At 48.9% G+C, this 15007-nt stretch overlaps 1 protein-coding gene across 3 annotated transcripts in view; it reads left to right on the top strand.

Moving 5' to 3' along the window:
• Positions 1-210: 210 nt before the first annotated feature.
• The window catches only part of TP53I11 (tumor protein p53 inducible protein 11), a 22152-nt gene continuing 7355 nt past the window's right edge, over positions 211-15007 (top strand). The window contains exon 1 of one of the 3 annotated variants that reach the window (XM_027892316.1): positions 211-303. The gene's annotated coding sequence lies outside the window, so the exon portion shown is untranslated. Of the gene's footprint in view, positions 304-488; positions 600-13904; positions 14524-15007 lie in introns of those variants that run through there. The other 2 variants (XM_027892315.1, XM_027892314.1) reach the window with 2 other exon arrangements.

Raw genomic sequence — 15007 nt, forward strand, 5'->3', positions numbered from 1 at the left:
CCACGTTTATTCCCTTTTGCTTTTCGCAGGGAATTGTAAAGTAGTCCTAGAAACCACGCGCCCGTGACCAGCACGGCCGAGGCCCCATCTGTATCGCAGAGACGGACTGGGATAGGAGCCTTTTATTGTTTCCAGATGCAGGCTTATTTCCATGGGTGCCCCCGCCCCTCCTTCCGTCCCAGGAGCCCGGCCCCTGGACGCTGCTCTTTGTTCCCACGAGCCGAGCCGCGGTCACGCGTGGTCCGTGCGCAGCCCGCGCATATCCCGCACATAAGGCACACGGAACCCCAGAGTAGTCCGCAGGTAACCCGAGAAGCGCCCTGCCCGGGCAGGCAGCCGGCCGGGGGTCCGCGAAGCCGGTGCGGGGCCGGGCGGCGGGGCCGCCCCGTCGGGCGGTGGCGGCCGGTCCCGCCCGCCGTGGGCCGGCGCGGGCGGGGCGGGCGGGCGCGGTAAAGGCGGTGCCGCGCCGGGCTGGGCTCAGTCTGGCCGCCTGCGGGCTGCGGGCGCCGCCGGCCGCCCCCGCACTGCTCTGCCCATGGGGCAGCCGCGCCGAGCCCTCGGGACCTCCCCGCGCCGCCGCCGGGACCTGCGCTAAGGCGGTGAGTACGCGTCCCTCCGCGCCGCGGGCTCTCCCCGCCGCCCCACGGAGTCTCGGGGATCGGGGCCGCGGACCCCGCTGCGGCTGTACCCCCCGCGGGAGAGCCCGCTGCTGGCAGCCAGCCCCCGATCCCAGTCAGGAGTCATCGCGGACGGGGGAGGGATAGGTGAACGGACCGATGGGACTGACGGACGGACAGGGGCGGCAGGAGAGGGATCAACCTTTGTGCTGGCTGCGCATGGCTGCGATGGGACGGTCTCTGTCCTGGCCGTGCCTGGTCCGGGTGAGATGGGTGGAGCAGGAGGTGGTGGAGCGCTGCATCCTGGTGGGAGAGTGGCAGGTTACTCCGAGGCGTTGGAGGAACAGTAGCCGTGCCGCCCTGCGAGCTGATGCGCAGGCGATCACTTGACTTTGTGGCGAAGGCTTTCTTCTGACATTCGACTCAAAGGCTGGGGTCCGGTATCGCTTCTTTCCTGAAAGTGCCACATCCTTTTTTTCATGTTCGGGAAGAATCACAGGACATAGTCCCCAAATGAGTACCTCAGGTACCTGAAGGGGAAGGCTATGTCCTGACCACTACATAGGCTAGGAGGTCAGCCTCGATAGCCGAGCAGTGCCTCGGAGTGGGATGAGGGAAGCTGACACAGCTGTACTCCGATAGGATGGATGTAGCCTTGTAGGTGTGCTGGGGAGCTCTGGCTGCAAGGAGGGCTTGGCCGTAGTAGACGAAGTGGTACTTGGGCTGGCGGTGGAGGGAGGGGGACAGGGTGAGAGCTGCGATGCAGGAGGGAGCCGGGACAGATGCCTTGCTATCACAGAGGGGAAGGTGAGGTAAGCTGGCTCTCAGCAGGCTCTGCATCCCTGCCTGAGCTCGCACATTCCTGCATGCTGAGATGTCTGCCGTGCCAGTGCCACTTGCAGTGTCTGGCTGTCCCAGCTGAGCAGGTGCACTGCTCTGTCTAGAGCAGCAGCAGCTCTTAGGCTTTCCAGTTGAGCACAGTTCCAAGTGAGCAAACCAGGCTGAGCCAGAAGCAGCACTTTATTCAGTGCCTGCTCCTTGCCCTGCCTCAATGCTGCTTGTAGCCCACCGAGCCTTTCCTTTACCTTTCCCTTCCCTTTCTCATACCAATGTCCCTATCCCTCTTGCAGTTGCTGAGAGTCAGGGCCAGCAAAGCCCAAGCTGAAAGTGATTAAATGGGTACCATTTAATCTCCTCTGTCTGCAAAGGCTGGGAGTTATAAATGCCAGCAGCAACCAAAGCCTTGTTGACATTAGGGCTACCACCAGCACAGCTGAGCCATGAGAAACTACAGAGTATGCAGGAGCAGTGGCTATTCTGGATTTGGCATGAATAACTTGTTCAGTAACTCTATCTGTACTATATCAGAGTCTGCTGAATAATGACATACAGGACCTGTGTATGAGAAAAGTGATTTTAAAGCAAATAAATAGTAGTTACTCTTTGAGCAAGGGAGTTGCCCCAGGGAGGAAATTTTCTTAGAAAGGTTTTGGCAAAACCCCAAAATAAACAAGCTCTTAAGACTCAACATGAAGGCACCTCAACTAGCCCTAGCCATATCTCAGCTAGGTTGCATAAATACACCTGATGCATGCACAGTGGCGTGCAAGGGATGCCGTGAACTTGTGGTGTCCTGGTGACCTCAACGGGGAAGGGCTGGATACTGATGGCAGCGGGGAAAAGTAGGACTTGGTTGCTTTAGAATGTGTCGTTGAATTCTTGTTCTTTGACTGCAGTGCAGAGCAAGGTCAAGGGAGCTCTTCTCTGGGTAGGTGGTTGTCCCAACAGGGAGGCTGAGAAGGTGAAGTCTGCCTTACCATCTCAAGAGAAACTGATCCTTTCTGCTTGTGGGTCTATGGTGAGGTTTTATTGTAGAGATGTGAGCACAAGAGCATCTCCAGAGAAGTACATCAAGGTGAGGCTTGGGCTGGCCATTGATCTGTGGCAGAATAAACCGCTGCCCTGGGGTTTTCTGTCTATTTGGAGCTGCTTGGAGGCTGGAGACTAATCCAAAGGAAAATGTTTTTCTGTTGTTCTCAATGAGCATCAAGTGCTGAAGTGTGCAGAACGCCTGGAGTACATCTGCAGCTGGGTGGTTCACTTGCCCTGCAGCTTTCTGAAGGTCAACATGCTGAATAGTAGGGGCTGGGAGGGATGGTACCACATGCTGGTTGCAAGCGTCAGTTTGAGCTGTTTGGATCATGAATTGTTCTTTCCTGTGTGTGTGTTTGGTCCACATCCAGTAAGTATCCAAATTTCTAGTGAGAATTGCTAAATGCTGTTGGAACACAAAGAATATCTCCTCCTGATGCAGGCAGGATGGGCTGCCTTTCCAACAGGCTGCCCAGGAGGCTGAACATTGACCTGGGTGGAGCTGGGGCTCATCTGTGCATGAAGTGGGGCTGTCTGTCTTTTTAGTGCTATGTTTTTGCTTTCAAGCTTTCCCTTGGCACAGGAAAAAAAGCACACGTGAACCACAAAGATGTTGAGATTGTTTATGTTCTGCTTCTGGCCTGGCGCCAGAGGGTATGGCTTGGTGACCTTGGCACTATTGGGACATTATTTATAGAAAGTAGATCTTCTGGGTTTTGTATTTTTGACGTAGGAATGTGAAAACAAGTCTTGGCAGGAAAAGACCCAATGCTGGACCCCAAATACATTGGGACCTTTTCCAGACCAGGAAAAACAACACTTAAGAGGTAACCAGGTGTTCCCTGTTCACATTGCTTTCTGCCTTCCCTTGGAAAATATGGGTTTGGTTCTGTCCTGGAGATCATAGGCTAGCATGAATTCATTCCGTATTTGAAGAGTTCTTGCTCAAGATATTAAAAGATGTACACAAAGAAATCCAGCTGTAACCAAAGACACTTTTGTTGGTTTAGACTTGAAGGGAAATGACAAATCAGTCTCTGGCCTTGGGTTTCTTCTGTTTGTCAAGCTTTGTGTCATCTGCAAGGCTTAATGCATCTCAGTGTGTTTCAGTGTCCATCTGTGGTCCTGATTAATGTGGCTGCCCCTGGATGACAGATTGAGAGGATGAGGCTTGGAGATGGTCTTACTGGATGGCCTAGCATGCAGTGCTGGCCCCACAGCCATGCCTCCCAGGGCTCTGGTAAAACCTCAGTGGCAAACTTTCCTTCTGTGTTTCACAATGTGCACAAGTCTCTCATCCTCTTTGTGGGTGGTGGGTATGTGTTCCAGTTAGCTAAATCTCTGTATGTCTTTTTATTCCTCTGTATGCAAAATAGCAACTTATTGAGCATCTCTGTGCATTGGTTTTGATAGGGAGATCCTTGCCTATGCTGCACCTGACTCATCTGTACCAGAACTTGGTTGGACCCTTACCCAAGTCATCTTAGGGGTCAAAGTCAAGGACCCAGAGTCTGTAAGAAAGTTCTGGTCTAAATTTATCCTGACTGCCACTGTGGCTGTGGGGAAAGGAGATCTGTCACCAAAACAGAGAATTGATCAGAACAACTGTAGCTGGGTTTAGTGCTACAAGTGAGCAGCTTCTGCTGATGTTCGTGGTTAGAAACCGTATGGTCACTTTCTGAACCTGTGGGACCAAAATCAGAAGCCTGAGCACAGGGACTGATAGCTGGCTTCATTGCTGCAGTTTCCTAGAAGTTTTGGTTAGGGATTTGGATTAACATATTTTAAGTCAAAGGCATCGAAGGCCAGTCTCCTGGGAAGTGGTGTTAGCACTGTGAGTTGATGTAGCAGGAGATGTGCACAGAGGAGTGTCAGATAATACTGGCCATTGCCAACCTGATTATTTATTTGTTTGAAGAGATTCTGTGTTTTAGAGAGAGATTAGTGTGTGGTCCCCTTTGCAGCTGCTTGCCGCTGCAAAGCAGACAAAAATCTTTCCTTTTCTTATTAAAATCAGGCAGCAGAACTTCAAATGGTCGGCCCAGCAGGGCAGGTGCAGGCAGAGCAGCACACAAAGGCTTGCAGCCCTCATGTTTTTAGCTGTATCCTGTCTGGGTTGAGAAAGTAAACAGTTTGGGGCCTGTGTCAGCAGCCAAACAAGAGACCTACAGAGAAAACCCACAAGTCTTCAGGAAACTCTGTGGGTGACTCAGATGGTGTTTTTGTCGGAGTACACGTTCATTCAATAACCCACGATGGCAGCAGAAGCGCTCTGTTGTAGTGGTGCCACCTTACGAGTGAAACACAGACCTCCAGTGTCGGATGTCTGTGGTCATGGAAAGACCTGAGAAGCTCTTCCAGATGACAGAGGTTAGTTCATGAATCCCATTGCTGAGCCCTAAAATCATTCCAGCCCTTGTTGGGCACTGCAGTTTCTTTCTGGGCTTACAGCTAGGGCCGCTGTAGATGGAGATGGCTGTGACAAAGAGCAGGCAGTTTCCTGAGATCAGCCATGATCCTTCCAGATGGCCAAGAAGGTGTCTTAAATTCAGCCTTCCTGGCTGTCTGACCCTGCCTCGCTATGCATGAAATGCACCCAGCTAGGCACTGGGTTCATTTGCTCCTTTGTGCAGTGTTGCTGCAAAGCTGTGAGAGATGCGTGGGTGATGGCTTGAGTACAGCCTGGGTGCAGACACTGCCACATTGTACAGAGCCCTCAGGAAGGATGGAGTTATGAAAATAGGACTGTATTGCCAGTCTTAACAGGAACTTCAGGAAGCAGGCTGTAAGATCTATGGTTTTATGGCCCTCTTAGTCTTTCTGTTGGACATTTTATTTTAGCTGCCTGGCATACTATTCGTGTTAAATGTTTGATGTATTCCAAGTAGGTAGAAACGTGAGTTCTACCTCCTTGCAGAAGGGAGAGGGAAACTCAAAAACTGCAATATTGAGTACAGGGCAGTGAGATGGTATTGGCTTTTCACCAACATTTCACCTTTGTGGCCTAGGAAAAAAAGTTTCTCTAGAAGCTGCTTAATAGCAATATAGAGCACCTAAAAATTGCTCCATAGAAAGTGAAAATCTGCTAGGAGTCAAATATTACACTAAGCATGACAGAAGAATTTAGATCATTTATCTGTGCATTCCCAGGTTGTTTTCATGGTAAGTGGGAATAAAATATAGCTATCTTTAATATCAGCATTGCTGGTGGAGTCTCTGTGCGTGCTAGCCACAGATTTCATAGAATCACAGAATGATAGAATCAACCGGGTAGGAAAGGACCTCTGAGATCATCAAGTCGAACTCTTGGTCCACTACCACTGTGGCTGGTGTGCTTCTGAACAGCAGGCACCTATAGTGCATCCTACCACCCTCCTGCCCCTATTGTCCTGCCCAGTGCAACCATTCGCTCCTTGGGGTGTGTGAATGTGTTCTTGCCTTGTCTGGCAGAAACCCAGCTATTGTACATCACGAGTTCAGCCAGTCCCTTCCATGACGTGTAAACATCCACTGTTCATGGACAAGTAGAATGCATTGAGGGTTAACGGATGGAGGAATAATAAAGCAGATGAGCTTATCCCCTCCACCCAGTTTATTCTCTTCATCACATCACCATGCAAATTGAGTTCCTGTCATTGGTGCTTGCATAGTAGTACATGGGGGCAAAGAGGCTAGCCTGTAACCCCCAGAGCCACTGCTGCGTGGGAGTGACATTTCAGGTAAGATAATGGGGACACTCCTATGTCATGAGCTCTTCTAAGCAGCAGGTTGTACTGTGCGCTTGCCAGAGATGTATATATACAGACATGCAATAGCAAAGCACCATGTGTGCATGTATACACACAGTGCTGATGAATGATCCTGATGTTATTGGAACTTGTATCCAAGTGTCTGAGACTTAAAGTTGTAGAAAGAAGGGAAGGTCCTTCAACAACCCTTGATAGTAGAGATGGGACATCTGGCAATGCTATGTTTTCCATGGTTACTTGAGACCTTGATTTGTCAGCAGTGGTGCTGCTGCCACTTGGCTTCCTGAATGTCTCTGTTGTCTCCTTGTCCCAGGGTAGAGGAGTGAAACAAAGACAGGGAGAAGGACTAGTCAGTACTATCTTTATCCTTTCTTTCCTAAGACTTCTCTTGCACATGCCAGGCAAGATGGGGAGAGAGATTCTTGACTCCGGGACCTCTCAGTTCTTCTCAGATATCCCCTGACACCAAGGTTATTCAATGCTGCATTCTAGTGTCCACCCCTTTGCCTCCTCTCTGCTGTAAGAAGAGAAATCTTGCTTTAGTTCCTTAGGCAGATGTGGATCCTCTGTGGCTGTGACTGAGAAGAGCTACTTAGGTCATAGCATCTCCACACCCAGCAGAAGAGAAGGAACCCCTTTCCTTGCATGTGGTTGTCTAGTTTTTTAATAATCTCAAAGTGTGACTCAGTGCTGTGAGATGGGCAAAAAGGATACCGTGTTTGCCTAGGATCAGGTAGCAAAAAGCTGACTGCAAGGATCAAGAATCTTGTCCATCCATATAAAAGCAATCAAAAACCTGGTCTCTCTCATCATCTACGCTTCTCCTGTGGTGTATGGAAAGAGGTAAACCACTGCAGAAGATGAGGCATCTTGTCCTAAAATAGGCACCTCTGGGGTTTGGCTCATCTTCCCAGGGAGCCAAAAAGAGGGAGATGAGGAGATGTAGAGGTTCATGCTATAGTTTACGCTTCCAAACCTCACTCTCTCCACTCATGAAATGCTTTTATTCTGGGCTGGGGGCAGACTGTGTCCATGAGTGATCCTCACAGTACACATACATTGGCCTTTTGTGGAAGCAGGAGAACCTGTCACGCATCAGAGACATTGTCTCTTTCAGTCTCCTTTATATTAGTTCCTTTTTCTGTTGAAAGCTTTCTAAAGGGTACTTGTGTGCTGAATAGCCATTGCAGATAATGCACATTATGAAATTCAAAAGGAAGGTTGAGATTAAATGTCACGCACTTCACAGTCAGGGAATTCAAAGAGCCTTGTTGATCTGTGCATAATTCAAGGGTTGACAGCTCATGCATAAACAAACATGTGCACATACACATACATTTGTGTGTGTAGAGAGTCTTCCCCTGACTCAGCGACACATAAAAGCAAAGTCAGGTTGGTGTGAGTTCCTGGGGGGTGGGTGTGACATTCGTGAGGAAAGCCTGTGGGTTCTTCAGGACTCTGACTTGAGAATCACACAGACAAATGCAGTCACTTCCTTAGTAGTGTGGTGGGCTTCTTTCTGCCTCCCTTCTCTCTGCAGCTGCAGCTGAGCTGTGGCTGCTTTGATTTTTATGCATAAGGGTTTAAGCTGACCAGAAGAATCTTCCAGGAACTTCTGGTGTGTGTGAAGGGAGTATCAGTGTGAATTTCACCCCAAGGTATCCAAAGTGCTTTCTCCCACCATCAAGGAATGAAGATAGACAGAAAAAAATGATGTCATGCTAAGCTGGTTATTACTCAGGCCAGGAAGGGCATTTCTGCCTCTTTCACGTTGTGTGTAATGAACCGAATGCTGCACTGGTACAGTGCCTGCGCTGCTGCCTTTGAAATGTTTTACCTGCTGCGTGTGAGCCGTATGAACTTCTGTGGTGCATTTACTTTTCATGTACTGGGAAGACTGAGGCCTCAGAGGTTGAATGACGCAGCCTTGATTTCATGAAGCAGCAGCAGCAGCACTGCCAAACCTATAATCTAATATTTTGGCTTTCAGGCTTCCTACTCAGTGTGCTGCACTGTAGTTCTGTTCCTATAAACAGCTGTTTTCACTTCCAAGTGCTTGCCTTGCAGGAGAGAGGAGTAGGTTGGATCCACCTCTTTCTGAGGGATGCTCTAGGTCTGGGGGATGCTGCTAGACAGTGGTCCGCAGACATGGCCCTGAGCACCATGCGCTGTCCAACCAGCGGGAGTTGGGCTAGGAGTTTATTTTAAGTTGTTTCACCACCACTTTGTGAATTAGCAGACCCTGTGCTAGCTTTGGCAGCAGCTATTTGGAAGTTTTCTTTTAAATCTGTCCTTCTAGCTACTGTTTGCCCAACATGAGGAATTTTGCATCTAACATTTTTAGCAGCAACCTGTTGCTATAGAAACTGCTAAGGTGTCAGAGGGAGCTTTTTGCCACTTTGGGATAGGCTACCAAGTAGTTAAGTATGTGTGTTGTTGGGAGGACTTCTCTATCATGTTTTTGCTAAGCAACTTCCCAACCCTGTCTGCATGTCTGAGCTTATTTTGTGTCTAAGGAGCCATAAGGCAGTGACAACCTGGAGTTGTAATTGTGTGTGAAGGAGCAGAGCTTAACATTGGTGAATTATTTGGGGAGGATATGAGAATGATTTGTTCTTGATGATGATACGATGATCCTGATGATATGATTTGTTCCTGAGCTGCAGTGATGGGTCCAAGTGGTGTGTAGAGTGGTAGTCCAGGGCTCAGAGATATCAGGTGATATCAGTCTCTAGGGCAGTAAATGGTTAACCCAGAAGCAGGAGTCAAGGCTCTCAATGATATCTCCCAGCAAGGAGTCTGGGACAAGGTGCTCCTCTCCCCCTGAGACCAAAATGTGGGTGAATGACAGCTGGCTGGTCTTGGTGGTCTGAATTCTCTTTACTAACCAGTCAAGAGGTCCTCACCATACAGCAGGTCCCAAAGTAAGTCTGCACAAATCACCCCCTGTCTTTTATTTATATATTTATATATTTATTTATTTAAATATTTATATGTTTATATATGTTTAATTTGCTAATCTACAACTTGCTATTATTTATAAATTAAATGTATTTATGTAATTAACACGCTCTTACAGGATGTGGATGTAATTGTGTACTATGGGAAATACTCTGTAAGATTGGGTTGTTGACAGCTCAGGTGTTGGCTGATAGTCACTGGGGCCCTTTTGTATCAGGCCTGATTTACAGACTTGTGTATCATTGTAGCAAACTTTATTGCTTGCAAAACGAAAGGTGTGAGTCCTGTGAGTGTTTATGTGCCTGGAACTCAGGAAATATGCTGGCTAGACCAAAAGGCAGTCTCCCCTGCTTAATGCAAATTTATTCGTCTGCCCTTTTTTCTCCCCATTGTGTATGTGCCTAGACTGCACATCTGGTCATACCATGACAGACTGTGAAGATGAGAAACCCTTTGTTTTCTACACAAATGGAAGAAAAAAAATCTGCTGCTGCTGGTGTGTCCTGCAGGCGTTGTTCTTAGGCTGGGGCTGCAAGTTTGCCCATGTAACAGCTTGGGAATCTGCTTTTGGGGTGCTGGAGTGGCACACACTCATTTAATCTTCCCTTTCATGGCTGTAGACATGTTGGTAGTGTATAAATCACAGTAGTTGCATTGTGCTGGGTAAGTTCCAGGGTTGCAGATAGAGAACTAATGTTGCTGGAGGTGTAGATCGTCATCTTTTGAGAGGGAATCTGTCAAGAATGGCTTTGAAATCACCATTCAGTGACAGTATACAGAGGGCTGTTGTGTTTGTGTGTGGCTCAGGGAACTTAATCTCCCAAAATACAGTTTCTTACAGTTTTCCTTTGAGTTCTGGAAAGGGACAGAGGTGTTAGGAATTGTTTGGAATAAAGAGCATCAGCTACCTGGAGCTTTTATGAAAGGCTCTTGCCAGGTCCTTAGGGGCACAGTGGGAAGAAAACCTGTGGAGGTTTGAGGGTGTTGGGAGAAGAGGTGCAAGAAGCCCCGTTTTACTGTGAAGATCCACTATTCAGCAGTGTTGTGAGCAAGGAACACGTGTATGGGCTTTTCTGTGGTCCCAGGGTTACTTTCCATAGAGCTCCTTTGAGCCTGTGTCATGCCTCAGGTGTGAGGCAGAGGAGATGAAATGTAGAGTTGCATCAGATTTTCTGTAAAACCAACCAACCTTTATTGCCCTGTCTGGTTGAAGGGCTTTCCTAACTTTTTGAGCTGCTCTTTTTCAGTAGCAGGGGTTAATTTACTTGGTGGTTGTTTTTTGTTTTGTTTTGTTTTTTGTTTTTGTTTGGTTGGTTGGGTTTTTTGTTTTGTTTTTTTTTGGTTTGTGTGTGTGTTTTTTGTGTGTGGGGAAGTTGTGCTTTTTTGTGTGTGTGTTTGCCTGTGTGTTTTTCTGTCTGTGAATATGGGTTTTTCCTTCTAATGTTTCCCTGTACAAGTCATCTGCAGGACAGATGGCCTGCTAAGCTTCTGGGACTGTCTCTCACAAACACCTGTCTAAGCCAGCTGGGAATCAAAGAGGAATTCTCCTCTTTTAATGCCCTTAAAGAAAAACAGCACCTGATCCTAGTATGTCCTGCTTGCCTCTCTCTCTCTCTCCATCCTCTCAGCTCCCTGGGAAACTTAACTGCTTGGTCGTGGCCATCTGTTGAGACAGTGAGGGGCTGCGTGCAGGCTATGGGCTGAGGCTGGGAAGTGGCTGCCGAGACTTTGGGAAGAGCAAGGACAGCTTTGGGGTGATGGATCGCTGTGGTCAGCTGGGCTGAGAGGGAGGAGGATGATGGAGGAAGTCGATTTTATGTAAATAATACAGATGGCCACCACTGAAGCAGCTCATTGTACCTTGCTCATGGTACCTCACATCCTTTGTATTTGCAGCCAAAACACACCTCAGCAGTAAGGGATGGGCTACTTGAGAAGGCAGGGGAGTGAGGCTGGGCTTGCACTTGGTGTGGGGTGTGTGCATGCACATGGTGAATGAAAGGTGAACTCTGTTTGTCCCCTGTGCTGGGAGCCTGCTGAGCCAGTGCAGTAGGACCAGGTGTCCAGCTGGGCACTTGTGGGGTGTCTTGAGTGCTGTGCTGGTCGCAGTAGCTGTGCAGGGTGCCTTACTGAGCACATTCACCATGTCACAGGCTGCCCCGCCAGCTGCTGCGAGAGGCAAACAAACATTTCCCCCCTGAGGTGCTGCCGGGGCTCGCATGGAGGGGTTGGCGCGTTCCTGCAGGTGGTGGTTGGCAGGCCGGCAGGAGTGTGGTTGCTGTGTTTAATTATAGCTCCTGTTTGAGAAACTAGTAGAGCAACAGAGCTTTTTTATCGTGTTCTGGGGAAACTGAGCACTTAACGGGTTTTGATTGCTATATAACACATCCTGTGACACGGAAAGAAACTTTCCTGTGGTCCCCGCTGAAGGAAATTTGAAACCTATGGGCAATAAAATTCTGCAGCTGGGCCATACCTCTCACTGTGGCTTGGTCCCTGATAGTGGTGATTCTTGGGGCAGGATGCTTTTACGGCCACAGGGAGCTTGGGGGCATGAGTTGCCATGCCCAGGGGCTGCAGAAGAGCAGTGTGGAGGAGGGTGAAGTGCTGAGCCTGCTTGGGAGATGCAGCTCTGAAGTGGTCAGAGGAAAGGTTGCATGGAAAGGCCTGAGCAGACTTTGCATGTCCTTTTCTGCATGCAGTGACGACAGAGGAGGCAATATGAGTTAACTCATTTCTCCCCAGCAGGCTGTAGAGACCTCATTGTTCCCTGCTGAGGGGTGTATCCATTGCATTTTGGGATTGCTGGAGCTCCTGCACGTGCACTCAAGACTTCCTTCTTGAAGCACGTCCATCCCTCCTGTACCCCCTTGCTTTCAAGGGTTTTTTCCCGGAGTATGCTCTGGACCAGTCCTCTGAACAGGCCAAAATCTGCCCTCTGGAAGTCCAGCGTGGAGGTTTTATTGGTGGCCTTCCTTGTATCCCTGAGTATTGCAAACTCTATTATTTCATGGTCACTGTGCCCTAGGCGGCCTCCGACCACTACATCTCCTACCAACCCCTCTCTGTTTGTAAGCAGCAGGTCCAGTGGGGCCCCAGATGTTTCCTGCTGGTTTTACAAAGAGCTGTCTGTGCTGAAAGGGCTGGTGTTTATGTGAGAATAGAGTCCTGTGTACCTGGCTCGTTACAGATGACAAATCTGACGTATCCCTGTTATTTAGGTGTACAGACTGTGCCAGACTGAGCAGAAGCAGCAGCTGCATTCTGCTGCTGTGATGGCTGAGTGCTAATTGTTTTTACTGCCTGAGCATCAGGTTATTTTTGGCTTGATCAAGTTTCCTTCTCAGCTAGCTGGTGGCAGAGAGGTCCTAATCATCTAAATCTCCACGCTTGACAGAAATCTAGACAGGGAGCTGGTACATTCTCCTTGGGTTTGGGATGTGCAGTTGCAGAAATCATGAATGTAGCTGTAACTTGATACTTACAAGGGATATGGGGAGTTCTCAGGATCTGCTTGACCAAGGGCTTCTTGGGGAGACTTTTGTTAGGCCATTTGGATAGGGTGAACGAAGATGTTTTGTGTTTCTCAGGTGTAATGTTGGGTTAGACATGGGGTATTTGCCTCATCCCTCAGGATTTCAGAGTCCTGCATGTCTGAGGTTGTTTACCAAGAGATTTTATGAATGTAAAAAGTGAGCAGACTGAACCTTCACATGTAAGGGGGGGAAAAAAAGGAGTCTTGGATTCTATTCAGGCAACAGCCTAATGTTTGCAAGAGATGAAGTACTTGGTAGGTGTGTGCATCCTGTCCTTAATCTACTTGTTTCTGCTGCCTCTTCTCTTTGCCCTGCCCATGTGTTTGAGCCCAGGCTTTCTCTCTGGCTTTGTGGCTGAGTAGGTATGGGGTCCAGAGTGGCTGCTGTGGGCTTGGTACTGTCCTCACCAGAAAACAGATGGAAATGCCACAACCTGGGGAAATACCAGAAGAGCTGGACAAGGCCACTGCAGCTGCTGGGCCCTTGCAAGAGAAATGCTGGGAGCATCAGCTCATCTATGAGGGCCAGGTACAGCACAGCTGCCGTGGTGGGTGCCCCTCTCGTGTCCACACCCCTTTGTGCTGCTGTAGTGCTGGAGAACTCCCCTGGGCTCTGCCAGGGTGCTCCCAGGGGTTCTCCAGTACTGTAAAGGGGCACTGCCAGGGGATTATATTTACTGTCAGTTCTCAACCTGTGGCCTGTGGAAGATACTTAGGCATGGCAAGTGCCCCTGCTAAGCTATTACAAAGGACATACAGCCACTGCACCTTCTTGGTTTATTCTTAGGCATAACAAATACAAGTGGACTCAAGACGTTGCCTCAGGTGTATTGACTTGGGAAATCTAAAACAGGACAGCAAGAAGTCCTTTCCCTGGCCTGAACATGGAAGAGCTGAAAAAACTTGTGTCCAGCTTAAATGTATAAACCTTTCACTCACTGTCCTGGCTTGACTCTGGTTTGTTGTCTCTTCCTCTGCTTGCAGATTGGAAGTGCCCTCAAATCCCTGGAGCAAGAGGTTCTGTAATGCCACCTCTTTAAATCAAGCAGCTTTTCTTTGTCAGGTGAAAGGCTGCACCGTGGATGGCAGTGCCACTGAAACAACATCCAGCTGACCACTAGGCAGCATCCCTGTCTTCAGGGCCCTGAGGAGCCATGTCCTCCTAGGCAGGAAGGATACAACCCATCTGCAGCTTGGCCTTGGCTTGCCAAGGCTGTAGGCAATCAGTTTCAGGTGCCTGCAGAAACGGGGTCTGGTTCACCTCTCTCACCTCCCGTGACGGGCGCGCAGCTCCGGCTGCTGCAGCACCATTGCGTGTGCAGTTGAGTCTCCTCTCTCCCACACTGCAGAGCTCTCCTCTCCAGACGCTGGGAGGGAAGCAGAGATGTTGGGGGAAGAGCTGTGGAGGTGGGGAGAGATTGAGCTATCATTAGCATGGCACCAGTGAGGTTTCTTTGCACCACTAAGCAGTAGCTATCAAATTTGAGTGCAGTACGCTGAACAGCTGAGCGAGGGAGCAGAGGTTGAAAGGACCCTGTGAAGAAAAGGGATTTAAGAGGAAAAACCCCTGTTTCAGCTGCATGTGGGTGCTGTCCAACACAGAGAGCTGTGCCAGGGAGTAGGAATTGCCTGTTTATGGTGATTGATCTGCACAGCCCCTGGGATGCTTAGAAAAGGGATTAAGGAGGAGAGAATCGCAGGAGAAGTAGGAGGTGGAGGTTTAGCTTTGAAAACTCACAGGCTTATAGAAACCATCCTCTAAATTGTCAGTGTGTCAGGATACATTAATGTAAGTATAATGTTTTCAAATCTTCAGCATCTTCTATCTGAATGTCACTAAATTAGCACTAATGCATTCATTAGCTCATTATCCATTAATATTCAGGATTTGTTAGGCTGGCTCTGTCTCTGGACGATGTGGGTAATGAGATGTGGGACTGGCTGTGGGACCATGCCATAGCTGTGCTTAGCGCTGTAGGGGTGTGGTTTTATGTACCAGAACTGCCTCCAGTGATTGTTTTATTGGCATTGTGTCTGGCCTGTGTTGTCCCGGCTCTTGGCCAGTGGTTTACCACAAATTAGTGGAAACTCTTAATGGGAGAGCAGTACTAATGATGATGGGGATAAATTTCCACCAACTCCTGCCCTGAAAGCAACTGTCAAGACAACTGATGAAGGCAAATTTTGATATTTTGGCCTTGGGTCAGTTGCAAAATTGCCTCAGTAATCACAAAGCTGTTCAGTCTTTCTTGGTGAGTCATGGAGTCCCCCCT

Source organism: Empidonax traillii, unplaced genomic scaffold (assembly GCF_003031625.1).
Source record: "Empidonax traillii isolate 1590-97213 ecotype Southwest subspecies unplaced genomic scaffold, ASM303162v1 scaffold345:size607713, whole genome shotgun sequence".
Classification (NCBI taxonomy): domain Eukaryota; kingdom Metazoa; phylum Chordata; class Aves; order Passeriformes; family Tyrannidae; genus Empidonax; species Empidonax traillii.